Source organism: Palaemon carinicauda, chromosome 6 (assembly GCF_036898095.1).
Source record: "Palaemon carinicauda isolate YSFRI2023 chromosome 6, ASM3689809v2, whole genome shotgun sequence".
In the NCBI taxonomy this organism is placed as follows: domain Eukaryota; kingdom Metazoa; phylum Arthropoda; class Malacostraca; order Decapoda; family Palaemonidae; genus Palaemon; species Palaemon carinicauda.
The window spans coordinates 150,321,557-150,349,357 of record NC_090730.1 but is presented as its reverse complement, the minus strand read 5'-3'; the positions used below and the strand labels follow the sequence as shown (position 1 = coordinate 150,349,357).

The window sequence follows — 27,801 nt, the reverse complement described above, 5'->3', positions numbered from 1 at the left end:
GAGGTGGGAGGAGCTTGGTGGACGAGCCCGAACGAAGGGAGGAGGAGAACTCGGAGAGTTGGGTGGCGATCTTACTACGGGCACGAATCAGCCCCTCAGACCAGGCCAAGGCATCATTTTGGAGTCCTTTGACTCCTTGCGAGGAAGAAGATATGCTTCCAGCATGGAAGACCTGAACGGTCTGGACTTCCTGGAAGCTTACAAAGACGTGACACCACTGTCACGAGGCAAGTCTTCCTCCAAAGGTGATAGGGGGGAGACTGGAACTGGTTCCTCGCGTGAAACCCTTGGCAGTGGTGGCGAAGAGCTAGGAGAGGGGGTAGAAGGAGAACCAGAAAAGTTTGAACTTGTCCTGGATGGCCTAAAAGGAGTTAACTTTACCCTAGACTAAGATTTCATCTCAGGAACTCCTCTTTTCCTCTTCAAGGGGGGTGGGGGGGAGACAGCCGAGGTCCTTAGCCATGCGTCTGCTGAAACCGATAAATGCTGGATGTTCTCGGTGTCTTCCGAGGAGCGTGTTGAAAGGGCAGGTCCAAAAGCTTACAAAACTGCCCTGACGATGGCTCCAAACCAGGGATGTTTGCCGACGCGGGCACTGTCTGAAACGTCCCCTGAACGGAAGGAAATCGAAGGTTCCTTCTGAGGAGTCTTATCCGGAACCGCTGATCTATGAGGGTCCACCTTAGGGGAAGGTAGTTTTGGAATCTCAAATTCCCCAGGAATGCCCTTTCCCTCTTTCCTCAGCGGTTACACTGCAATGCGTTTACGGGGAGGGGAATACGGCGATGGTGACCTATGAAGTGGGTCTCTGCCCTTGCTCAGAGAAAAGACCAATAAAATGGAGGGTGATGACCTACCTTTCTGCTCCTGCTCCTTCAGTCTGTGATCACCTACCTGTGTCTGCACGGGATGTTGCGACTTCTTGGAAGTCAGTGGAGGATGGTGGCTGTTGTCTTTCGTCAGCGAGGATGGTGGCTGTTGTCTTTCGTCAGCGTTTCAAGGCGTTGAGCAACCTTGGGTTGCTGAAGCACTGGTGAATGCATGCGCATCGGCGAGCATAGCCTTAATGGAGAAGACTGACATGGTGGAGAGCTCCGGCGAGTAGGTGAACGCTGACGAGCTGGTGAGCGTTGATGAGCCAGTAAGGGCTGATGCGTCGGCGAATACTGATGCGGAAGCGAAGATTGACGCATTGATATTGCACCGCTTGATGACCTGTGGTCGAATACCGACGAGGCGAACGCTGATACTTAGGTGACTACTGACGCGGCAAACGCCAACACTTTGGTGAACGCTGACGACCACTCATTGCAGGAATCTCCGTAGGCGATTTACAAGAGGTTGAGCGATGGACAGGAGGAACACCGCTGGGCGAACAACGTTCCAACGCGACGCGTTGCTTCGGGGAACAGTAGTGAGCAGTAGATGCCTGACATGTTGGCAGAAGAAGGTCGGCAGACAAAAGATGAACAGTCCTCGATACGAGCAGGCGATTGACGCACAGGCTATTGACGAGCAGACGACTGACGAGTCAGTGAACGACAAGCTGTAAGAAGTCGGGAACCAGGAGAGTGAGCAGGAGGTCGGCGAGACGATGGCTGACGAGCAGCTAGAGGATGGTCAGGCGATGAGATGTATCCTTCAGAAGGACGTACATCCTCCAAAGGGGATAGCGAACGATCCTCATGGGGGAGTCCTGAACTGAAGTTCGAGGCCTAACAGCAGCGTCAACAGGAGAAGATCCAACGGCAGGCATAGGTCAGTAACCAGGAGATGTCGGACGAGAAGGCTCCTCCCAGGAGGAGGGCTGCGTGGACGAAGCTGACGAGCTAAAGAGGCGTCTCTACACTGATGGTGAAGGAGCACCTCCATGGCAAAGAGGAGGGCGAGCATGACGGGGTCTACGACTACAATGACGCCCAATGGGGCCGGAGGATCAGGAAGCTGACCGTCAGCAGCAGTCCTCCGAAGAGGAATCTCGCAGAGTGAACACTTGCAGGAGTGACATGCCTGGGACTTTGCTTCCCATTCCCCCATGGATGTTCAGCAAGGGGGGGAAGCGCAATCTTCGGCAACGACAGATGAGACAGGATCGTCGGCAGACAGGGCAGCAGACAAGTCCTCCAACGTTGATGAATGCTGCAACTAGTACCTTGGTGCAGCAGCTGCAGCATGGCCTCCTTGAAGGGCGGACCCGATAACCCTGAGGAGGACCAAATTTGAAATAGAGGAGAAAGTGACATGGGCCCCAAGGGGGGGGGGGGGGGGGGGAGAGATGGGGCCTCTTTGCTAGGGGAGGTAATACGGTCTCAAGGACCGAGGTTGTCTAGGAGTTGAGCGGCCTGCGCTACTGCTCGACGGTCCCCCGGAGGAGGCCGAACGAACAGGAGCTTCGGAGGAAGGTCGGGGAGAGGAAGCAACAGCCTTGGGTTTCTTATGCTTCGAAGTAATCTTCGACAAAGAAGAGTCCCCCCTAGACTACTTCTTACGCTGTCGCCCAAACCTTTCCCACTGGGAGGCAGACCACTCCCTACACTCATTACACTTATTCAACTAATCACACCATTGACTCCCGCAGACCGGGAATAGGCTGTGAGGATCCGTGTCCTCGGCGGACATAAAGTACCTCAGGTGTGGCCCTCAGGGCCAGGGGAGGTACGCATGGCTGCAGGAAGAAGTCAATACACACACACACACTGAAAAAAAAAAAAACGCATGAACAGAATTAAATGGCAGTCCAATAAATGCAAGGAGGAGGAGTGGCAACGACCGTTCTCCATCCGAGCCAAAGGCAAAGTGAGCTCAGTCACAGGTGTGCGAGTAAAGGTGGTAGCTAGCTAAACCCCCAAACTAGAGGGATGGGTAGTTGACCCTCGCTAAACTTTAATGGCGTGTCCTTACAACTTTGCCGAAATTAATACCCCTAATAATAGCATATATTTGTATTCCAGTTACGGAACAAAAACAAATAGTACTTCCAATACATAGAATTTGATATATTTCCTAACATCTTTCCTTATATTTCCTTTTATAAATAACATACATCAAGCTGGCCCTATGGTATGTCCAATGTACCCCACCTAAGGGGCAGATAAAACCAATATGCAAATATTTGTTAAAGTACACGCCCCAGAAATTATTAGTGCAATGGTTGAACTTTTTTATGGTAAGTTCTAGACCAATTATGTGTTGATAACCAGAAGAATGTTTGGAAGATTGAAAGACGTGCACGTGTTTAGGGGTATGGCTAACGGTTTGTCTGATCATTTTTTGGTGGAAGAAAAATTAGTTGTAGCAGAAGAGTGGGGGAACAGAGTGGGGAGATGTAAAAGGGAGCTAGTGAGGGTTGAAGAGTTAATAAAACCCAAGGTAAAAAGTGAATATCAAGAAAGATTGAAAATGGCATGACACAGTGAAAGTAAGAGAAACTAGTAATTTAGAGGAGTGGAAGTTAGTGAAAGAAAATTTTGTTGGGATTGCAAGTGATGTGTGTGGCAGGAAGTTTGTTGGAGGCAGCATGAGGAAGGGCAGTGAATGGTGGAGTGAAGGTAAAAGTGGAAGAGAAAAAGAGGGTATTTGAAGAATGGCTGCAGAACAAGTGTAGAGAAGTATGAAAGATATAGAAAGAAAAATGTGGAAGTAAAGCGCAAGTGCGGCTGACCTGAGGTGGGGTCAGGGATTGGGTCGTTCATATGAAGAGAATAAGAACTTTTGGAAAGAAGTGAAAAGAGTAAGGAAGGCTGGTTCAGGAATTGAAGAGAAGACAGTGAAAGATGGAAATGGAAGGTTGTTAAAAGGAGAGGAGGCAAGGAAAAGGTGGGCAGAATATTTTGAAAGTTTACTAAATGTTGAGGATAATAGGGAGGCAGATATAATTGCTACTGCAGGTGTGGAGGTGCCAGAGATGGGAGATGATAATGAGAGAGAGATTGCAAGAGAGGAAGTGAGGAGAGCACTAGATGAAATGAGAGTATGAAAAGCACCTAGTATGGATGGTGTGAGAGCTGAGATGTTGAAGGAAGGGAGTGTGACTGTACTTGAATGGTTGGTGAGATTGTTTAATGTGTGTTTTGTGTTGTCAATGGTACCAGTAGATTGGGTTTGTGCATGTATTGTACCACTATATGACAAATTCGTAGGTAATTTGTATTTTTCCTAACTATACATACCTTAGCTATTTAATATGGGTAATTACTTTCGGCGTAGCTGAAATGACGAGCCATTAGAATTTTAACGAGCGTTTACTACCCCACCGCTAGTTAGCGGGGGTAGGGAGGAGTAGCTTGCTAACCCCCCCCCCCCCCCCACACACACACACACACCTGTGCTGAGCTCACTTTGCTTAGAGGAAGGACTTCACGGGGGACAGGGCTGGCGGGCAAGTTTGATTAAATACCTAAGGGTTGTATAGTTAGGAAAAATACAAATTACCTACGAATTTGTCATTTGTTCCGTAACTGAAATACAAACCACGCTATTTAATATGGGTGACTCAACCCTTAGGTAGGGTGGTAAGTCCCAGCCATTACTGGCTTTTGGCTTTTAGCCCGGGGACTCAGTATCTGAGTGTGTCGGCACTCAACGATAAGGAGTCCCTGCACCTCGCTAGCACCTTGCTCTGCAAGGGCTGCGGCCTACATAAGCTGTGTGTAGAGGAATGAAGTGTAACTCGTCCTAGGAGGTTGACCTGAAGTTCTTTAGATGGAACTTAGGGATAGGACTCTCCCAATACCACCTCGTCAGGGTATGGGGAGGTGACAGTATTAGCTTAATACTAGGAACACAAGAGAACATGGTTTACCTGCAGTGGTTTGAGGTCAGCTGTGCAGAGAACCCAGGATGCTGCTTTCCCCAAGAGGGGGGAGGATGAAGAAAAGAATAAGGGCCAGACATACCTTTTCATTCATGCAGACTACAACCAGGTAACAATGCCCTCAACCTTCTGCTACTTGTCCATTAAGGAGCCTGAGGTTTAAACCAGCTGTTGTGCAGCCACCAAAGGGCCGATAGAGAACGTATCGAGCTTCCTGTGGGTCACGTCTTGCAGGTAGTGGGCTGTGAAGGTCGTCTGACGCTTCCACACCCCTGCTTGTAGAACCTGCGTCACTTGAGTAGTTCTTCTTGAAGGCAAGGGACATAGCTATGCCCCTGACATCATGTGATCTAGGGCGACGTGACGGAGGAGGGTCGGGATTCAGGGACAGATGGATTACCCTACGAATCCAAGCTGAGATGGTATTCTTGGTGACCCTCCTCTTGTCCTCCCAGTGCTTACAAACAATGCTTGCACTTGAGGACGAATTGCAGCTCTTCTCTGATAGAGCCTCAGACTCCTTACTGGTCACAGTAGGAGATGGTCTGGGTCATCTGTTATAGAATGAAGACTCGAAATCTGGAAAGAGTCAAACCGAGGGTTTGGCACTCCCGGATTCTGAGTCTTAGCAACAAACTCAGGGACGAATCTGGACGTTACCTCCCCCCATCCCCTTGAATGGGCGATGTCATACGAGAGACCATGCAGTTCACCAACTCGTTTGGCCGAAGCCAAAGCAGGTAGGAACACCGTCTTCCAAGTCAGGTGGCGATCTGAAGCCTGGCGTAATAGTTTGAAGGGAGGTCTCTTAAGAGACCTGAGAACTCGAACCATGTTCCATGGAGGAGGTCTCACTTCCGACTGAGGGCAGGTAAGTTCATAACTTCGTATGAGTAAAGAAAGTTCCAGCGAAGAAGAAATGTCCACTCCTTTGAGCCTGAAGGCAAGACTTAAGGCTGAGCGATAGCCTTTCACTGCGGAGACTGAAAGGCGCATTTCTTCTCGCAAATACACGAAGAACTCTGCTATTGCTGGAATAGAGGCATAGAGTGTAGAGATACCCCTTCCACGACACCAACCACAGAAAACTTCCCACTTTGCCTGGTAGACCCCTGCGGATGACCTTAACAGGTGTCCTAACATCCTTTCCGCAACCTGCTGCGAAAATCCTCTCTCTGCGAGGAGATGCTGTATAGTCTCCAGGCGTGAAGCCGAAGCGAAGCTACGGCTTTGTGAAAGATGTTGGCGTGTGGTTGTTTGAGTAGCTCGTGTCGTGGAGGGAGTTCTCTCGGGAGTTCCGTTAGGAGTTGCAGAAGGTCTGGAAACCATTCCGCGTGATGCTATAGCGGAGCTATCAGGGTCATCGAAAGATTGACCGATATTCTGGTCTTGTTGAGTACCCTCCTCATCAGACAGAACGGGGGAAAGGCGTAAACGTCGATTGATTGATTTAAAGTTTTCAGGCATCCTGACATCTGAGGTCATTGACGCCGGTAACATTTAATTTATGTATACAAAAATAAAAAATAAAATAAAATAAAAAATAAAAGACTATTCAATTAAAATCATAAAAGTTAAATATTTTTCAGAAGACCTGCTTCTGAAATAAATCTAAAAATGCCACTTGCATGGTAGGACACATCATTTCCAAGAATTTTGGCAAGGATGAACCTGCCACCCTCACCTCGAATGAATGAATGATTTAAAATTTTCAGGCATCCTGACATCTAAGGTCATTGACGCCGGTAACATTTAATTTATGTATACAAAAGTAAAAAATGAAATAAAATAAAAAATTAAAGAGTATTCAATTAAAATCATAAAAATTGAATGTCATAAAAGTTAAATATTTTTCAGAAGACCTGCTTCTGAAAGAAATCTAAAAATGCCACTTGCATGGTAGGACACATCATTTCCAAGAATCTTGGCAAGGATGAACCTGCCACCCTCACCTCGAGCCTCAAACAAATATCTATTCCGCAAGATGTTATAATTGGGGCATTCGGTCAACAAATGCCTTACTGTTAGAGGTACTAAACAGTTGTCACAATACGGTTGGTGTTGGCCCTTCAGCAGAAACTCATGTGTCAACCGAGTGTGACCAATACGGAGACGACAAAGAGAAGTCTCCCATTTTCGGGGCATCATATTATACCTCCAAGGAGATATGTCATTTGTTACTTCCCTCATTTTATTGCCATCTTGACTATCCCATTGCTGTTGCCATTTATTGCAAACCAATTTCTTGATGTCAGGTAAGAAATCATTACAGGGAATGGGATACCTTCTTGGCAGCAACTCGGATGCAGCCTCCATAGCCAGTGAATCTGCCTTCTCATTCCCGGACACACCTACATGTGCTGGAACCCAACAAAATTGAACTGTTATACCTCTCCGTCCAATAAGGAAAAGCCATTCTAAAATCTTTAAAACTAGAGGGTTATTAGAATTAAAAACTTCCATAGCTTGAAGGACACTCCTTGCATCACTAAAAATTGTAAAATTACCCTCCTTCTCCAACGCTATTTTCTCAATAGCAGTTAATATGCCATACAGTTCGGCAGTAAATATGGAAGCGGTCAGAGGAAGTGCACCTCTACAATTAAAACCATTACTATGTACTCCAAATCCAACGCCAGCATCAGATTTGGAGCCATCAGTATAGATAAAAGTTGATCCTCTATGTTCTTTAACATGTTCATTAAAAAGAGACCTGGCTTCTATGTCTGACATATTCTTCTTATCTCCAATAAAATATTTACAAAAAGATATCTCTGGTAACTTCCATGGAGGCGTTGATGATACCTTGAATGGAAGTACCTTACATCGGCTTCTAGGTCTGACAAATTCTTCTTATCTCCTATAAAATATTTACAAAAAGATATCTCTGGTAATTTCCATGGAGGCGTTGATGATACCTTGAATGGAAGTCCCTTACATCTAATTATATCCAGACTGTTTAATAATTGTTTCACCCGAAAGCCATAGGGTTGAGGAGATTTTGGGTGCATTTCAAAGTATGTTGGGTGCCTTACAAGGCTTGCAGTCTGGAAGGCTAAAGAATTAGGGAGTCTTTGCAATCTAAACCAATACCGAAGAATAGAAGACATCCGGTAAAGGTCTAGTGGTAACTCTCCAGCATCAACAAGGAGACTTGGGATAGGTGATGTTCTGAATGCTCCCGTGGACAATCTAATACCTGCATGATGTATTGAATCTAATATTTTCAACCGGCTTGGGGTGGCTGAAGAGTATATTTCACAACCATAACTAATATTGGAAAAAATCAAGGACTTGTATAATTTTAAAATAGTAGTGCGGTCTGCCCTCCATGATGTATGGGACAATACTTTTAAAATATTCAGAGCTTCAACACATTTAGCTTTTAGCGCTTTTAGGTGAGAAACCCATGTAAGTCTACAGTCAAATATCAAACCTAAAAATTTGGTTTCTGATACACATGGGATCCGTTGACCTTTAATGTATATATCCGGGTCTGGATGTGCTCCCCGGATACGACAGAAATGTACAATAGTAGTTTTACTTGTCGAGAACTTAAATCCATTCATATCAGCCCACTGGATAATTTTGTCAATTGAGAGCTGTAGTTTTCTCTCAACCGTTGCCATTCTGGCTCCAGCAAATGATATGGAGAGATCATCCACAAATAATGTTGAGAGAACATCCCGGGGAATTGCTGAGGATATCCCATTAATTGCTAGTGCAAAAAGGGTTACACTCAGCACACTACCCTGAGGAACTCCTTCTTCCTGGCACTTACTCTCTGATAGAGCTTCCCCAACTCTCACTTGAAAAACTCTATGTGAAAGAAATGCCTGAATAAATAGTGGCAGCTCTCCTCTTAATCCGATTTCATGAATGGTTTTAAGTATACCATATCTCCATGTGGTATCATATGCCTTTTCAAGGTCAAAAAATACTGTAACATGGTGCTGTTTGGAAGCAAAGGCTTCACAAATAGAAGACTCAAGTCGTATCAACACATAAGTCGTTGAGTGCATTTTTCGGAATCCACATTGAATCGATGATAAAATACCTTTCTTTTCAAGGTACCATATCAGCCTTGCATTGACCATCTTCTCTATGATTTTACATAAACAAGATGTCAATGCAATAGGACGATAGTTTGCTGCTAAAAACTTATCTTTACCGGGTTTTAAAAAGGCTAAAATAATGGCTAGTTCCCAAACACTTGGGTAACTATGATCATGCCATATTCTATTAATAATGCTTAAAATAAATACAGTATCTTTGTATTAAAATGTACATGTTTAATCATTGCATATGGAATTCCATCAGGTCCAGGGGTTGTATCATTGCAATGAGCAAGTGCAGAATCAAATTCTCTTTCTGTGAAAGGAGAATTATAAGACTCTTCCCTTCTTGTTGCAAAATTTAAAATTTTCTTTTCTTCAACGCTCCTATACTGGTGACCAGGGGCTCCTACACACTTGCTGGATACATTTGAAAAATGACTAGCCAGGGCATTGCTAATATCCTTTGCTTCAGTTACATACTGTACTGACCATTCACCTTCAACACTGGTGGTGGGTTGGGGGTGAATTTGCCAGCTATCTTTTTTACTTTCCTCCACACAGCAGATGGTGGTGTTCTACTGTTAATGGAGGAAACAAAAGACATCCATGACTGGCGCCTTGCTTCATTCATGGCACGACGGAACTGTGCTCTACATTTCTTGTACATAATTAAATTCTCATCAGTTTGGAGTCTACGCAATCGTGTTAGAGATCTTCTTGTGGCTCTGTGGAGGGCAGTTAGTTCTGAAGACCACCACGGGACTGGTCGTCGTTTGAATAACCCTATTGTTTTGGGAATTGAATTGACTCCTGCTGTATGGAGAGTTCCATTCATCAAGTCTATGGCATCATCGATATTTTCAACCTGTTCAGCATCCCCCTCAATTTCGCTTAGCTCACGAAATTTTTCCCAGTCCCCCTTGTCAAGATTCCATCGTGGCGATCTCTGTAAAGGTGGACCATTGTTGGTGTTTATAATGATTGGTGCATGATCACTAGTATGCCAATCATCTAATGTCCTCCAATCAAAATCAAGAAGGCAGTTAGAGCTTGCAATTGAAAAGTCAATGCATGACAAGGTACCTGTCTGAACATGGAAGTGTGTGGGCTCTCCTGTATTAAGGAGTCCCATATCCTCATTCTCCACAATTGATGAGATAATATTGCCCTTGTGTTGGCCAAAACATCACCCCATAAAGGATGTCTACCATTCATATCTCCCAGTAAGAGAAAAGGTTGAGGGATTTGTTGAATGACTTCTGCTAAATCATCATATAAAATATTATCATTTGGGGGTAAGTACAGAGAGCATATTGTATACTTTCTCCCTATATCAATTTGTACAACAACTGCCTGCAGGGTTGTACGTATAGACATAGGTATTTGGGGAACATCTCGACGAATGTACATGAGACTTCCGCCATGGCTCCCTGCTTGTTGATTATATGGTGTTCTATAGCTAACATACTCTCGAGGACTAGGAGTGTTAGGCGTAAACGTCGATGTTGTCCCACCGTTGTTGGAAGGCATCTTGCCAGAGTGCCTTGGGGTCCGGGACTGGGGAGCAGTACAGCGGGAGCTTGAAGTTCAACGCTGTAGTGAACAGATCCACCATCGGGGAACCCCACAAAGTCAGGACTTTGTTGGCTACTTGACGATCCAAAGACCACTCGGTACTCACTATCTGAGAAGCACAGCTCAGACTCTCGTCGAGCACATTCCTCTTGCCTGGAATGAAGCGAGCCGATAGTGGAAACGAGTGGACTTCGGTCAATCTCAGTATCTCTACTGCAAGATGGGATAGCTGCTCCGAAAAGGTGCCTCCCTGCTTGTTGATGTAAGCCACTACTGTGGTGTTGTCGCTCATCACCACCACAGAGTGACCCGCCAGGTATTGTTGGAACTGTTGAAGGGCCAGGAATACGGCCTTCATTTCTAGCAGGTTTATATGGAGGCACTTTTCTGATTCTGACCACAGGCCTGAGGTCCTGTGGTACAGAACGTGGGCCACCCACCCTTTCTTTGAGGCGTCCGAGAATAGCATCAAATCCGGGGGGCGGACGAGAAGATCCACTCCCTTTCGTAGGTTCTCGTCTGTTACCCACCACTGAAGGTCCGTCCGTTCTGCAGGACCCATAGGGACCATGACGTCTGGGGAATAGTGTCCTTGATTCCACCGAGACTTGAGTCGCCATTGGAGAGATCTCATTCTGAGGCTACCATGGGGAACTAGACGGGCCAAGGATGAGAGGTGACCGAGGAGACGTAACCACGATTGGGCTGTGAGTTCGTCTCGTCTGAGGAAAGGACTTGCGACCCTCCTCAGCCTTGCTATCCTGTTGTCTGATGGGAAGGCTTTGTGGAGATTGGTGTCTAAGATCATGCCTAGATATACCAGTCTTTGAGTAGGAAGCAGAGAGGACTTCTCGAGATTTACCATGATCCCCAGATCTTGGCAAAGTCCGAGAAGTTTGTCTCGGTCTCGAAGAGGGGTGGACTCTGAGTCTGCTAGGATAAGCCAGTCGTCCAGATAACGGAGGAGACGGATGCCGATCCTGTGTGCCCACGATGATATCAGGGTGAACACTGGTGAAAACCTGGGGTGCTGTGGAGAGACCGAAACACAGCACCTTGAAGTGGTAGATCTTGTTGTCTAGGCTGAATCTTAAGTACTTCCTTGAAGACGGATGGACTGGGATCTGGAAGTACGCGTCCTTCAGGTCCAGTGTACACATGAAGTCTTGGGGTCTCACTGCGAGTCTGACTGTGTCTGCCGTCTCTATGCTGAACGGGGTCTGCTTGACAAACCTGTTCAGGGCTGAGAGGTCGATGACTGGTCTCCAGCCTCCAGCGCCTTCCTCACAAGAAAGAGTCGACTGAAGAAGCCTGGGGACCCATCGACGACCTCCTGGAGAGCGCCCTTCTTCAACATGGTCTCGACTTCTGCCTGAAGGGCTTGCCCCCTTGCCGATCCCATGGCAAGGGAGCTCAATGACACTGGATCCGCTGTCAGGGGAGGTAGAGATGTTGTGAACGGGACGCGATATCCTTGACTGATTACAGAAATCGTCCAGGCATTGGCCCCGAGTTGCTGCCACCTGATCGCGCAACTTTGCAGGCATCCCCCCACTGGTGGATATGCCAATCCTAGCGTTTGCGGCCTCGGCCGCTCCCTCAAGGATTTTTCCCTCCCCTGGAGGAGTTCTTGTCTTTCCTGTATTTGACAGGAAAGGGCTTTGACACCGTTGTCTTTGCTGCCACTGCTGGTTTCGTTGTCTTGGACGGGCGAGGTTGTTGAGGTGCTGGAGGTTTATAGGGCTTTAATGTAAGAGCCCTATGTAGGAGAGAGTCCTGGTTAGACTTCCTCCACCTCTCAGCTGCCTGTTCCACATCTTAAGGCTCAAACAAATTCCTCCCCAAGATGGAGGAATGTCTGAGCCTGCTGACATCAGTGCTGGGGACCTTCGCGTGAAATCTCTCAGACACCGCATCTCGACGCTTCAAGATGGAATTAGCCCACAAGTTCGAGACTTGGTGGGCTAGAAACTCAATGGTACGAGTGCCTGATAGAAGGAAGGTCTCCAAGGCCTTCCTGGTACTCTCCTTGGACAGGTCCTCGGATCGTAACAGGATGCCGAGAGACCCTAGCCAGATATCCAGCCACAAATTTGCCTGCATAGCACACTTCGCTACCTTCTCCTGACTGAGGATCTCTGAGGCCGAGAAAGACACTTGCCGGTTGGAGTCTCTCTCTAGAGGGACTCCCCTGGTAAGCTCTTCCACAGAGTGATGTAACGGAAGAGCTAAAAAAAGACTTCTCCTTGATCTCAAAGTACCTCCTCTGATGGACACGAGGAGGCGGGAGGAGTTTGTTGCCGGCGCTGGAACGGCTGGAGGAGGCAAGCTCAGAGAGCTGGCCCTCAACCTTATCTCTGGCACTCTTGATCCCTTGGGACCAAGGCAAAGCCGCGCTGGCCTTAGGGGGTTTTTGAGTGCTGAAGACTCGGTCCAGGACCGTGTCCTTGACCTCTCGAGGGGGAATCTCAGGATCCAAGAACCCGTTGAGATTCCTCATCAGAGTCAGAACCTGCCAGAACGCATGTTCCGACTCCTGTAGCTCTCCTCCTGTAGGGCTGGCAGCAAAGTCTCCTGTCCCCAAAAGCTCTTCTTGGGGGGACTCGTGGACGTTCTCCGCGGGTTTGGCTGGCTCTGGTCTCATCCTCGAGGACGACTTAGGGACAGCCTTAAGAGTCCTTCGACTCCCTCCTGGGAGGGATACAGGACTCCAACAGCGATGGCGGGAGGCTCTTCTCCACCCCTACCCGAGAAGACTTCTCTACGCGAGGTGGGGTTTCTCCCATTGGTGCGATGGGAGAACGCCTCACCTCACGAGAATCCCGTGAGGACGGGAAATCTTCGTCCAAAGGGGAAGGAGAGAAAGTTGGGGGGAGCCTTCCTCAAAGACTTCCGAAGAGCCAGCTTAACCCTTGGGGAAGTCACCACGTTGTCTACTCCTCTCTTCCTCTTCAGGGGGGGTCGGAACTGCCGCTGATTTGAGGCCCAACTCAGAGAAGGCAGGCGTAAAGACCTGCACGACAGCTCTGACAAGGGACCCAAACCATGGCTGCTTACTGACAGCGGTGCTGTCAGAGGTCGCACGCGGTCCTGCAGCCTCGCGCTGGGAATCCTGCTGCGAATCGAGCTGGCACTCGCGCGATGGGATCTTACCTGGTTCGCGCGCGGGCGATTGTTCGGGCGGGCGCACAGGGGTGATGGCGAGGGAGCGCGTGGGCGAGGGAGCGCGTTGACGCGCTGGCGAGCGATGGGGCGGGTGGGCGCGCAGGGGCGCGTTCTGGAGAATGCCGAGGGTGCGCAGTAAGTTGAACAAGCGTTCGCGCGCGCGGAGGCAATTGCTCGCATGCGCGTAGACGCGCAGGATCTCTATGAGCCCGTGAGGGTGATAGCGTTGGGCGCGCGCGTGCAGGGGAAATATCCCTTGCGCGCGGGCGGGCAAGAGGGCGCACATTTGCAATGGGCAAACGGGCGGTGTGCACGTGGGTGTGTGTTGGTGACTGCGCGCGATGGCGCGTAGGAGAATGCTGGCAAGCCAGAGGGGTCTGATGGCGCGGCGGTGTCTGCTGGCGCGTAACAGATTGCTGGCGAGTAGGGGAAGAAGGTATCTTCCCTCCTGCGCCCAGATCCAAAGATCGTGGGCGCACAGGAGAACGTTGGCGTGCAGGAGATCGTGGACGCACATGGCGCGCATCAGGATACGGGCGCGCAGTGGCGAGCTGGAGAGCGCTGGCGCACAGGAGATCGATGGCGCGCAGGTGAGCGCTGGCGCAAAATCTCAGGAACCGGTGCTCGCTGGTGCGTTGTCTCCGGATCAGCAACTGTAGAGCGCTTGCGCGCAGGGGATACCTGGTGCTTAAGGGACTTCGCCACAATATGAGCAAGTCCCTTTTGCCCCGAAGGGACCGTGGCCTACTTGATCACAGGAAGCGTGGGTGCCCACAGCGCGTCGGCAGCTAGGAAGGGCGACGGCAGGTCAGCAGGTCTGGCAGGAGTTGGAGATCGCGAACGATCAGCGGACAGGTCCAAGGATGTAGCTGGAAAGGTCGGTGAATGGTGACGAGGTTCCTCTGCGGCGGACTGCGGTGAAGACGAGCCTCCTAACACCCTTGTGAGGTGAAGGAAGGCCTCTACGGCGGAGGGGAAGGCGGCACCCTTGTGAGGTGAAGGAAGGCCTCTACGGCGGAGGGGAAGGCGGGCCTTACGCCTTATACGCCCTCTGAGGGCAGCAGGTAGACCGTCGGCAGTCCTCCGAAGAGGAGTCTCTGTCAGTGAACTCCCCCGAGGGGGAGAATCACCTGCAGGAGAGACTGTTGGACTTGGTTCCTCCCTCGAAGGATGTTCGGAGGGGGGAACTAAGCCTTCAGCTACATCAGCAACAGGAGCAGAGGTTTGAGATAACTCGTCAGAAGCCTCTGCCACAACAACGTCAACGATAGACAGAGGATCAACCTCTGCTAACGTCGGCGACTGTTTGACAGCTGCCCCTAACCTGATTATGTCAAACAGGGCTTCCTTGGAGGGCGAGCCCTGAAGCCCCAAGGAAGCCCAAAGCTGTAACAAATCATCATTAGCAACATTAGATACAATTAAATCCTCCCACGGGGAGGAGGAGGAGCTGCCTCGCTATGGGAGGCAACTCCCTCTCCCAAACCCCGAGATCGGTCAACAGAAATGTGGCCTACGCTACCACTTGCCGGCCTCTCGGAAGAAGCAGATTGAGTGGGAGCTTCAGAGGAGGTTTGGGCTACGGAAAGAGTCCTTGGGATTTTCTCTCTTCAAAAGGAAGCCCTTGAAGGAGAAATATCCTGTTTAGACTTCTTCTTCCGGCGCCGGGAAAACCTCTCCCACTGGGAGGTAGACCACTCCCTGCACTCACCACATACGTTACCTCTATCACATCGTTGGCCCCTACAAAAAGGACATAAGGTGTGTGGATCTGTGTCGACCGCCGACATTTAAGTCCCACAAGGGCGGTCAGGTAAGCCGGGACACTTCCACATTGCAGAGGCCAACTTCCAAACACTCTGTCAAAAAGAAAAAGCAAACGAAGATTAATGGCTGTCAGTGTAGGTGAGGGTGATAGGGGACACGTCCGTCTAGCACCCGAGCCGATAGCAAAGTGAGTTCAGCACAGGTGTGTGTGTGGGGGGGGGGGGGGTAGCAAGCTACCCCTCCCTAGCCCCACTAACTAGCGGTGGGGCAGTAAACCGTCGTTAACATTCTAATTTTAATGGCTCGTCATTTCAGCTACGACGAAAGTAATTACCCATATTAAATAGCGTGGTTTGTATTTCAGTTACGGAACAAATAAGGGTAAGGGAGATGTGCATGAGTGTTGTAATTCAAGGGGTATTAGTTTGTTGAGTGTGGTTGGAAAAGTGTATGGTAGAGTACTGATTAATAGGATTAAGGATAAAACAGAGAATGCAATCTCCGAAGTACAAGATTGTTTCAGAAGAGGTAGGGGATGTATGAATCAGATATTTACAGTTAGGCAGATAAGCAAGAAATATTTAGCAAAAGGTAAGGAGGTGTATGTTGCGTTTATGGATCTGGAGAATGCGTATGATAGAGTTGATAGGGAAGCAATGTGGAATGTGATGAGGTTATATGGAATTGGTGGAAGGTTGTTGCAAGCAGTGAAATGTTTCTACAAAGGTAGTAAAGCATGTGTTAGGATAGGAAATGAAGTGAGCAATTGGTTTCCGTTGAGAGTGGGACTGAGACAGGGATGTGTGATGTCGCCATGGTTAACTTGAATGTTGATGGGGTGGTGAGAGAGGTGAATGCTCGAGTGCTTGGAAGAGGATTAAAACTGGTAGACGAGAATGATCATGAATGGGAGGTAAATCAGTTGTTGTTTGCGGATGATACTGTACTGGTTGCAGACTCGGAAGAGAAGCTTGGCCGATTAGTAACAGAATTTGGAAGGGTATGTGAAAGAAGGAAGTCGAGAGTTAATGTGGGTAAGAGTAAAGTTACGAGATGTACAAGAAGGGAAGGTGGTGCATGGTTGAATGTGATGTTGAATGGAGAGTTACTTGAGGAGGTCAATCAGTTTAAGTACTTGGGGTCTCTTGTTGCAGCAAATGGAAGAGTGGAAGCAGATGTACGTTAGAGAGTGAATGAAGGATGCAAAGTGTTGGGGGTGGTGAAGGGAGTGGTAAAGAATAGAGGGTTGGGCATGAATGTAGAGAGTTCTGTATGAGAAAGTGATTGTACCAACTGTGATGTATGGATCGGAGTACTGGGGAATAAAAGTGACGGAGAGACAGAAATTGAATGTGTGCGAGATCAAGTGTCTGAGGAGTATTACTGGTGTATCTCGAGTAGATAGGGTTAGGAACAAAGTAGTGAGGGTGAGAATGGGTGTAAGAAATGAGTTAGCAGCTAGAGTGGATATGAATGTGTTGAGGTGGTTTGGCCATGTTAAGAGAATGGGAAATGGCTGTCTGCTAATGAAGGTGATGAATGCAAGAGTTGATGGGAGAAGTACAAGAGGAAGGCCACGGTTTGGGTGGATGGGTGGAGTAAAGAAAGCTCTGGGTGATAGGAGGATAGATGTGAGAGGCAAGAGAGCGTGCTACAAATAGGAATGAATGGCGAGCAATTGTGACAGTTCCTGTAGGCCCTGCTGCTTCCTCCGGTCGCCTTGGATGACCACGGAGGTATAAGCAGTAGGGGATTCAGCGTTATGAAGCTTCATCTGTGGTGGATAACAGGGGAGGGTGGGGTGTGGGACCCTACCAGTACCAGCCAAACTCGGTTGAGTCCCATGTCAGGCTCGGAGGAATGGTGAGAGGAAAGGTCCCTTTTTTTTTCCATTTGTTTGATGTCGGCTACCCCCCAAAATTGGGGAAGTGCCTTAGTAAATGTATGTATTTACTAGACCAAAGTGTTCCTGAACAATTTTTGTAGAGAATTCTAAAAATACCAGTATGTTCAATGTGCGCCACTCTCCCCAAGGCTGGGCTTGAAATGCATTTTATTTTCAGCTGATCTTTTGTTTTGGCCAACAACATAACATAATGTACTGAAAGAAGTCTAAAACATTCCTGTTTTCAATATTAACCGAGATTCAAATAATCTTTTTATTACTTTTCTATGAAAAGGAAAAATTTAATGGCTATATTAACAACAGTAATTACAATGCCAATGATTTCACACAAACTTGAATATTCTAAGCTTACAGGGTGCTTAAACAATTTATAACCACTCATTACCACAATAAAAATAATAAACGGTTAAGTAGTGAATTTGAGTAGAATTTCAAAAACTGGCATTTTAACTATTGCTGATTTTTCCCTTACCTTTAATTTGGAATCCGTAATCTCTTTTTAATTACAGGTTTTACCACCAAAATCTGATGGCTCTTACCATGCAACGATATTCCTTGTCACCTTGCATGGAAGATTGAATTGGGGATTTTTTTATGTTCTGCAATAAATAATTCAACATTAGGGGCAGATAAAATTATCATGCATTGCAAAATATCAAAAGTTATTGTACTATATTTGCAGAACAGTACTTCGAGAGTTTTAGTCCTAACTTATGTAAATTAAGTATACTAGATGACTGCATGACCAAAAGGTTCATAACCAGGAGGGAGATTTACTGCAATTACCCTCCAACCAGAATAATGGAAAAAAGGGAAAAGTGATTCAACATGTATACATTTGAAATAATAATTCCACCTCTGCCAAAACTGATTCTCTTTCTAAATAAACCAAAATTCAACCTCTTGCAGATTAAACCAACTTTAATCTCCTGCTGATTGAACCAACTTCAATCTCCTGCTGATTGAACCAACTTCAATCTCCTGCTGATTGAACCAACTTTAATCTCCTGCTAACTTGAACCAACTTTAATCTCCTGCTAACTTGAACCAACTTTAATCTCCTGCTAACTTGAACCAACTTCTACCTCCTGACGTTTTGAACAGCCTTTTACCTCCTGTCGACTTAAACTGACTTCTACCTCCTGTCGATCGGAACAGACTGCAGCCTACTGTCGACCGGAACCGACTTCAGCCTACTGTCGACCGGAACCGACTTCAGCCTACTGTTGACTGGAACCGACTTCAAACTCGTCAACCTGAACCGACTTCAACCAACTGTCGACCTGAACCGACTTCAACCAACTGTCGACCTGAACCGACTTCAACCAACTGTCGACCTGAACCGACTTCAACCAACTGTAGACCTGAACCGACTTCAACCAACTGTAGACCTGAACCGACTTCAACCAACTGTCGACCTGAACCGACTTCAACCAACTGTCGACCTGAACCGACTTCAACCAACTGTAGACCTGAACCGACTTCAACCAACTGTAGACCTGAACCGACTTCAACCAACTGTCGACCTGAACCGACTTCAACCAACTGTAGACCTGAACCGACTTCAACCAACTGTAGACCTGAACCGACTTCAACCAACTGTCGACCTGAACCGACTTCAACCAACTGTAGACCTGAACCGACTTCAACCAACTGTAGACCTGAACCGACTTCAACCAACTGTCAACCTGAACCGACTTCAACCAACTGCCAACCAACTACACAACTGAGGGAGAAAGATAGTGCTCAGCCTTCCTCTTTCTACGTCGTCCAAACCTCTCCCATTAGGAGGCAGCCACTCCATACACTCTTCAAAGGGCGAACCCTGCTCGCAGCGATGCCCTCTACTCAAAGGACACAGAGTGCAGGTCGGTATCCACCGTTGACACGAAGGTACCGTACGCAGCACCATCACGCCCAGGACATGTCCGCATGAGGGCGATCAGAATAAGCACAAGCTCACCTGAAAAGAGAAAGCCAAAAAAATTACAAAGTCAATGGCAGCCTTTGGAGGAAAGAGAGGAGACGTCCACTCTCAACAAGCCTGAAGAAGAAAGTGACACAGCTCACGGCCGTGAGAGTAGCTACAGAGGCGGCTGGGTACCCACCAGCCACCCCCGCTCTACCCACCCAGAGGCAGGGTTGCCAACCTCGCACTTTCAACCTAAAGGCTTAGACGAAAGATAATCCACATAAATAACATAAACCTTGTTAGTATGGGAACAAATAACCACTAGTTATTATGATTAAAATTAGCTCTTTAACTACTGTATACACATTTCAATTTATTACTGATATTTCCCCTTACCTAAAGAACACACTTCAGTTTTGAATCATCAATCCTTGTATCATTGTAACTGGCATCAGATGGTTCACGTTTCTAAAATATTCGTTGTAACTACTTTATCTGATAGATTAAATTGGATATTTTCCCTGTTCTGAAAAAAAATAATCTGACTTAAAAAGGAGCAAAAGAATCAGAGATTATACATTGCATATGTTATTTAATATGACAAATTCGGAGATAATTTGAATTTTTCCTAACCATACAAACCTTAGCTATTTACATTGGGTATTACTTTCAGCGTAGCTGAAATGACGAGGCATTAGATTTTAACAATAGTTTCCTACCCCGCGCTAGTTAGCAGGGGTAGGGGGAGGGGTAGCTTGCTACCCCTCCCTCCCTCACACACCGGTGAAATGTCTCACTTCACTTAGAGGTAGGACTTGACTTGGGGGACAGGGCTGGCGGGCAAATGTGTGTAAATAGCTAAGGTTTGTATGGTTAGGAAAAATACAAATTATCTCCGAATTTGTCATTTGCTCCGTAACCGAAATACAAACCACGCTATTTACATTGGGTGACTAACCCCTTAGGAAGGGTGGAAAGTCCCCAGCCATACTGGCTTTGGCTTACCGGTGACTCAGAATCCGAGTGAGTCGCACTCGAGAAAAGGAGTCCCTGCACCTCACAAGTTCCTTGCTCCACAAGGAAACGTGTGGCCTACATAAGCTTGTGTGTGAAGGAAGAAAGTGTGACCCGTCCTAGGCAGTTGACCTGGAGTTCCAGAAGGAACTCTGGGTTAGGACGTTCCCAATGCCACCTCGTCAGGGTATGGGGGACGCGACAGTATTGACTCAATACTCGGAACACAAGGAAGCATGGTTTACCTGCAGAGATTTGAGGTCAGCTATGCAGAGACCAGGATGCTGCTTCCCCAGTAGAGGGGACGATGAAGAAAGAAGTAAGGGCCAGACATACTTCTTTCGTTCATGCAGACTAAAACCTGATAACAATGCCCTCAACCTTCTGCTACCTGTCCAAAAAGGAGCCTGAGGTTAGACCAGCTGTTGTGTAGCCACCACAGAACGATAGAAACGTATCGATACTCCTGTGGGTCACGTCCTGCAGGAAGCGGGCTGCGAAGGTCATTAGACGCTTCCTGACTCCAGCTTGTAGCACCTGCGTCACAGAGTAGTTCTACTCGAAGGCGAGGGACGTTGCGATGTATCCGACATCATGCTGTAGGGCGACGTGACGGGGGAGGGTCTGGATTCAGGTTGAGATGAATGCCCTCGAGTCCGAGCTGAAGAGGTATACTGGTAACTCTCCTGTGTCCTCCCTGTGCTCCTAAACCGGCTTGCACGTGAGGACAAACTGCAGCTGTTCCCAAAGATAACCCCTCGATTCCTTTACTGGCAAGAAGGAGAAGGTCTGGGTCATCTAATAGAGAACGGAGACTCGAAATCTTGAAGGAGTCGAACATAAGGTCCGGGACTCCAAGATTCTGAGTCTAGAAAACAACTCAGGAGCGAACCTGAATGTTGCCTTCCCCTATTCTCTTGAAAGGGCGGAGTCGTACGAGACCATGAAGATTGCTTACACACTGGCCGAGGCCAGAGTGAGCAGGAGCACCGTCCCCCAAGACGGAATACAATCAGAGGCCTGACGTAATGGTTCTTGAGAAGATCTCTTAAGGGACTAAAGAGTCCGAACCATGCTCCATGGAGGAGGTCTCACTCCGACTGGGGGCAGGGACGTTCGCAGCTTCGCATGAGCGAAGAAAGGTCAAGCGGGAAGGAAAAAGTCTATTCCTTTCAGCCTGAAGGCCAGGGAAAGGCTGAGCGATAGGCTTCACTGCCGAGAGCGGAAAAGAGTTTCCTCCCGCCGAAAAGCAATAACTCCGTTATTGCTGGAGAAGAGGCCTCAAGGGAAGAGGTATCTCTCCCACAACACCAACCACAGAAGACTCTCCACTTCGCCTGGTAGACCCCTGCGGATGACTATCGCAGGTGACGCGACCTCCTCTCCGCGACTGTAGCGGGTTGTCTCTTCTTGAGGGGGCGGCGTAGTGTCTCCAGGCGTGAAGCCGAAGCAATGCAACGGCTCGTGAAAGATGTTGTAGTGTGGTTGTTTGAGTAGCCTGTGTCGTGGAAGAAGCTCTCCCGGGAGTTCCGTCAGGGGAAGCAGAGGGTCCAGAAACCGTTCTGCGTATAGTCACAGCGGAGCTCTCAGGGCCCTCGAAAGGTTGACAGACAACCTGGTCTTGTTGAGACCCATTCTCAACAGACAACAATGGTGGGAAGACGCAGGCGTCGATGTTGTCCCACCGTCACCGGAAAGCATCTTGCCAAAGAGTCTTGGGGTCTGAGACTGGGGGGAAGAACAGCGGAAGTTTGAAGTTCCAGGCTGTCGTGATCAGGTCCCCCAGGCCAGGACTTGCTGGTTACTATAGGCCAAAGACCCCCAGGTACTCTCTATCTGTGAGGCTCTGCTCAGATAGTCGGAGAGAACATTCGTCTGCCCGGAATGAGCGAGCCGATAGTGGTATTGAAAGGACCTCGGATCATCTCAGTATCTCTACTGCAAGATGCGAAAGTATGAAAATGCACCTCCCTGCTGGTCGGAATACGCCAGTACCATGAAGTCGTCACGCACGGAGCGACTCGGCAGGATCTGTAGGATCTGTAGAGGGGCCAGACTACGGCCCCTAAGCCTGCCTGAATGATGGGAGGTACCCTTCAGATCCTGACCATAGGCCTGAACCGGAACATGGCCCCCCCTTTTCTTTGAAGAGTTCGAGAACAGCATCAAATGTGGGGAAAGGACGAGAATATCCACTCCCATGCAAGAGGTTCCATAGGTCAACCCATTGCCGGTCTAAACGTTCCGGAAAGTCCGGTTAATCGTTGCTTGGATACCACCGGAACTTGGGCCGCCTCACAGGGAACTTATCCTGAGGCGACCGTTCGGAACTAGACGGGTCAATGAGGAAAAGAGACCCAGGAAACGTTCCAAGATAGGGCTGAAAGCTCTCCTTGACTGAGAACAGGTACTGCGACTCTCCTCAGCCTTGCCACAGTCAACTGAAGGGAAGGCTCGGAGAAGGAGTCAACAGCATCTGGTGTTCCCAGGCGGTCACCCATCCAAGTACTGACCTGACCCAATGTTGCTTAACTTCGCTGATCGGACGAGAAGCAGTGTTTTCAACGTGGTATGGCCGTTGACTCAATATCATGGCTAGATACTCCAGATGTTGAGGCAGAAGTAGAGAAGGCTCCTAGCAAATTACCATGATCCCTCACTTTTGGTAAAGACCCGGAAGCTTGTCCCGGTGTTGAAGAAGGTCGAACCCGAGCCTACCGGAGTTGACCAGACCTCCAAAAAGCGAAGGAGGCGGAAGCCTGCTCCTGAGCGGCCATGAGGAAAGCAGGGAGAGTTCTCTGGGGAAAAACCTGCGATGCCGCGGCGGGATCGCCACACTGCATCTTAAGCAGGAACACCTGTAGTCTAGGCTGAATTCCAAGAGCTTCCTGGAAGATGGATGGAATGGAAACTGGAAGTACCCGTCCTTCCGATCCAGGGCCTAAGGAGTCCTGCAGCCTCGATACCAGTCTGATCGACTCTGCTGTTCCACGCTGGACGAAGTTTGTTCGACAAACTTGATCAGAGCTGAGAGGTAGACGACGGTACTCCCGTCTCAGATGCTTTCCCAGAAGAAAGGATCGACTGAAGAAGCCGGGGGGGGGGGGGGGGGGGGGGGGGGAAGCCGTCGACGACCCTATGGAGGACCTTCTCCTAAGGCATGGATCCTTCTGCCCAACGGACAAACCTCTTGCCGGCCCCATGGCATAGAGGCTCAGTGACACTGGATTCGCTGACAGTGAAGGAGAGATGGTAAGAGCGAGGTGCGATATCCTTGGCTGATCACGGAGATCGTGCAGGAATCGGCATCGGGAGGCTGTTATCCGGACGAGTAACCTTAGGCATCCCCCCAGCGTGAGACCTGCAAGGGGGATTGCCAATCCTAGAGTTTGTGAACTCTGCCGCTCCCTCTAGGAATATGCCCCCCCGGGAGAGCCTCCCGTGCTACTTGTCCCTAACAGGAGGGGACTGCTATTGTACACCCTGTCTTAGCTGCCGTAGCCGGTTCCGATAACTTAGGCTGACGAGGCTGAATGAAGAGGCGTCAGAGGCCTGCAGGGTCTGGAAGTAAGTGCCTTGGAGGAGTGAAAACAGAATGCGACTTCCTCTGCCCAACAACTGTCCATTTCTCTGTCCTTGAGCTCAAAACAAGCTCTTCCCAAGGATGGAAGTGTGTCTTGAGCTTGTCGACATTCACGGATGAGACACCCGAGAGGAAGCCCTCGGACACTGCGTCTAGATGCTCCAACATCGATGTTGCCCGCAAGTTGGAAACTTGGCGACGGAACGCAAAGGTGCTTGAGCCCGAGAGGAGGAAAGTACCCATGATATTCCCAGGGCTTCCTAGTACAAAACCTCGGGTCGCAACCGAGGAGGGAAAGGCCTGGTAAGCCCCTTCCACGAGAGGTGAAGAGGAAGGGCTAAACCAGCCACCCCTTGCCCGACGGAGAAATCTCGAAAGGAAAACTCCTTGGCAAGACCCTTCCAGGGAATGACGAAGAGAAAGGACTAACCCAGGTTCTGGAAAGAAGAACGTTGCACAGACCTCCCTGAAGATTCTTCCTGCTCTAGCACGAGCCATGCTCTGCGTTTACGGGGTGAAGACTGTGCTCTGGAAATACGCGCTCCAGAAGACTCGCAGGCTGGCTGTGTTGCGAAACCCTGACGGGAATCGCGGTCGCAATCGCCCTAGCGCGATGGTAAATCAATGGTTCGCGCGTGGGCGATCGTGGAAGCGCGTGGGCGAACGTGGAAGCGCCAGTGCGCGGGCACGCAGGAGCGCAGACGAAAGTGCGCGAGTTAGCGCAGAAGGAGGGCGGGGCGTGGTTGGAAGGGCGAGAGCTGGCGGTCGGAATCCGATAGTTCACAGGTGAGCGATGACACGTAGGCAAGCGATGGCTTACTGCAGGAATCGAGCTGGCGCTCGCGCGATGGAACACCGTTGGTTCGCGCGCAGGCGAACATTGGTGCGCATGTGCGGGTAAGCGGGCGGGCACGTGGGCGTGCGGTCGCGCGGGCACGTGGGCGTGCGGTCGCGTAGGCACGTGGGCGCGCGGCCCGAGCGTAGGCGGTCGGGGAGACCGATGGCGCGTAGGCGGGCGATGACGCGTCTTGGGGAGCAATGGCCCGTAGGCGAGTGAAGGCGCGACGGCGCGTTGGCGAGCGGTGGTGCGTTAACAAAACGCTAGCGCGCAGGCGAAGAATCGCGCGGGCGCGTAGGAGCGCGCTGACGCGTAAGAAACTAGGGACGGTTGATAGCGAGCGCTGATGCGAGCTGTCAATCAGGCGATCCTGGACGTTCAGGAAAAACCGTTGGAGCCCATTGATGTGTGGCAGGAAAGGGCGCGCAGATGTGCGCTGGCGATTTGAAGAAAGCTGGCGCACAGAAGGACAGAAGTAAAGGTGAGCGCCGGCGAGCAGAAGGAAGATCTACGGCAAGACTCAGCTACCGGAGATCGTGGTCCACAGCAGGCGAGCGCTAGATTGCTACTGATGGTGTCCAGGGAACCTGTAATGCGTGGAAGATTGATAGAGAGCAGGCGATCGATGGTGTTGGTGAACGCCGGAGCGTATGCAAGCGATGGCGCGTTGGCGCATGGTGCTTGCGCACAGGCGAAAGATCACGCGGGTGGTCAGGAGAACGCCGACTTACTGGGGATCGGTGACGCGCAGGAGATCGCTGACGAGCAGGCGAACGTTGACGCGTCTGTGGTCGCTGGCGAGCAGAAGGGCGACGCGTGGAATCCTGTGTGTACAGTAGCTTTAGAAGCACGCGTAGGCGACCGCGAGCGTTGTTGCGCTGGAACAGGCTGACGAGCCGGATCGCAAGGGCGAGGAGAGAAGAGTCCTTGTCCAAGACCTGAACAGAAGTTCCAGGTCGCGCGGGCGCACAGGGCACGTATCAGGAACTGGGAGCGCAAGTGCGCTCTGACGGGCAGGAGATCTAGAGCGCTCAGGAGACCAATGGCGCGCAGGGCGCACAACAGGAACAGCCGGATGTTCGGAGTCCTCAGGAGAGCGCTGGCGAGCAGAGGGGCGATGATCATCAGGAGAGCGCTGGCAAACAGGAGAGCGCTAGCGATCAGGAGAACGCTGACGAGCAGGAGAGCGCCTGTGCGCTAACACTGCAGAAGGGCGCGCAGGGGAACCCTGACGCGCAAGGGAAGCATCCACACCGTGGGAGGCAACCCTTTGCCCCGAAGAGACCGTTGCCCGTCGGATGACGAGGTCAGACTGCTGTCAATCTACGCCAGGGGCGGAAGGTCTGGAAGGCGCTGGAGATCGATCCCCGGAGATCTAAGCAGGAAGGAGCTGCAGGCTGCATACGACGAGGAGAAGATTCAAAAAGGCGCCTCTTAGCACCCTTATAGGGAGACGGGAGGCCCTTACGACGTAGTGGACGGTGAGCCTTACGGCGAAGGCGGCCAACAGCAACAACAGCAGAAGAGTCCTCCGAAGAGGAGTCTCTAAGAGTGTCCTCCCTCGTGAACGAGAGAGAAACACTTCGTAAGACGGGTCAGCCAGTGACCTAAAAAGAGCAATCCTCCGAAGAGGGGCTCCTGCAGTTGCCCAGCCCCTTGAGCGTAACTGCAGGTGCGACCCCTCAGCACCAAGAGCATAGTCGCACTAAAAAAAGGCAAGAGGAGATCCCCCCAAAGGGAAAAAAAAACTCAAGCCTGGACAGGAAAACTTCCCTCGGAAGGAAAGTTACACACCCAAGAAGGCGAGCCTCCAGAGTGTTCTAAAATGAACTGGAGAGCTGTCAGTCGTCACGGGAGTACTTCCAGGAGAAGGAGACATGCCCCTGATGAAGATCTAAAGGGGAGGCAGCAACAGCAGATTCCCCAGGCCTCAACAAAACAGCTCACTCCGTTGTCACATTACAGAAACGAACTAGATCGTTAACTGTGAAAAATAAAAACAAAAAACATTAGTTAACATTCATACCCCCGGGAAGACTCCGAAGAGGAATCCCGAGGAAGAAGAACACAAGAATTACACAACAGGCACATGCCTTCACAACCACTTACACCCACGGAAGGAGAGCTGTACCAAACACAGAATTATAACAATTATAATTATGTAACTATGTAATTATGTAATTTAAAAATGAATGAACACTAAATAAAGAACGAAAATCCCGAAAGGAAACGTTCTACAAATGCTGAACAACCAACAAATACAATTAGATTCATAAACTAATTGAGACAACGTACGGCGTAGCAACCCCACCCACCCGGGAAGGAAGCTACTCGGACGTAGTAAAGGTAAAACATAGTTAAGGGTGAACGACCTCAAAAGAGAGAGAGAGAAAGACCGTAGTCAAACTCGATCGCGACCCATGAAATTACACCGTGGTGGCCTAACTGCCAAGGGCTCCACGGAGATATCGTACACTACACACACAAGCACGAACTCTGAAAAGGAAACTTACTGATTTCTATACTCAAATATATACATAAACACAAAAAATGTTTACATATATATTGAGTAAAAGAAAAGTAAGTGATTAAGTAAAGACAAAACAAATAATGGCTGCCAAGCGAGGACGAAGACAGGCACGTCTGTCCATCGTCCAAGCCAAAAGTGAAGTGAGACATTTCACCGGTGTGTGAGGGAGGGAGGGGTAGCAAGCTACCCCTCCCCCTACCCCTGCTAACTAGCGCGGGGTAGGAAACCCTCATAAAAATCTAATGGCTCGTCATTTCAGCTACGCCGGAAGTAATACCCAATGTAAATAGCGTGGTTTGTATTTCGGTTACGGAACAAATCACTATATTTGTAGGAATTACCATAAGAGAATTACAGACACCTTTTTCGTAACTATAATCTCTGTTTATTGAAAAATCAGAGGGGACATAACTGGGAGGGCTGGAGTTCCCCCTTAAAGCAAAATAAGAGAAACTGGAAAAATAATATATCAATATGTATAAACAATTAGGAAAAAAAAATTAGCCACTTCAAAAATTCTACTATTCAGTGGCTGCATCACTGATGAGGTAACAGATGTAGCCAATATGGGGCAGGTTAATTTAGTGTTACAGCATGTTGATCATGACATCACATAAATATTCCTATAAATAACGTAGGG

General features: G+C 49.1%; 1 long non-coding RNA gene and 1 other non-coding gene across 2 annotated transcripts in view; both read right to left on the bottom strand.

Moving 5' to 3' along the window:
- LOC137642726 (uncharacterized) overlaps positions 1 to 19,724 on the bottom strand; it is a 31,751-nt gene extending 12,027 nt beyond the window's left edge. Inside the window, exons 1-2 of the long non-coding RNA XR_011044846.1 lie at positions 19,593 to 19,724; positions 17,757 to 17,883 (exon numbers count right to left, since the gene is read on the bottom strand). This is a non-coding gene — a long non-coding RNA (uncharacterized lncRNA). The remainder of the gene's footprint in view (positions 1 to 17,756; positions 17,884 to 19,592) is intronic.
- Positions 19,725 to 22,674: 2,950 nt separating this feature from the next.
- Positions 22,675 to 22,793, bottom strand: LOC137643414 (5S ribosomal RNA). Its single transcript, XR_011044937.1, has one exon. It is a non-coding gene; the product is annotated as a 5S ribosomal RNA (ribosomal RNA).
- Positions 22,794 to 27,801: the final 5,008 nt, after the last annotated feature.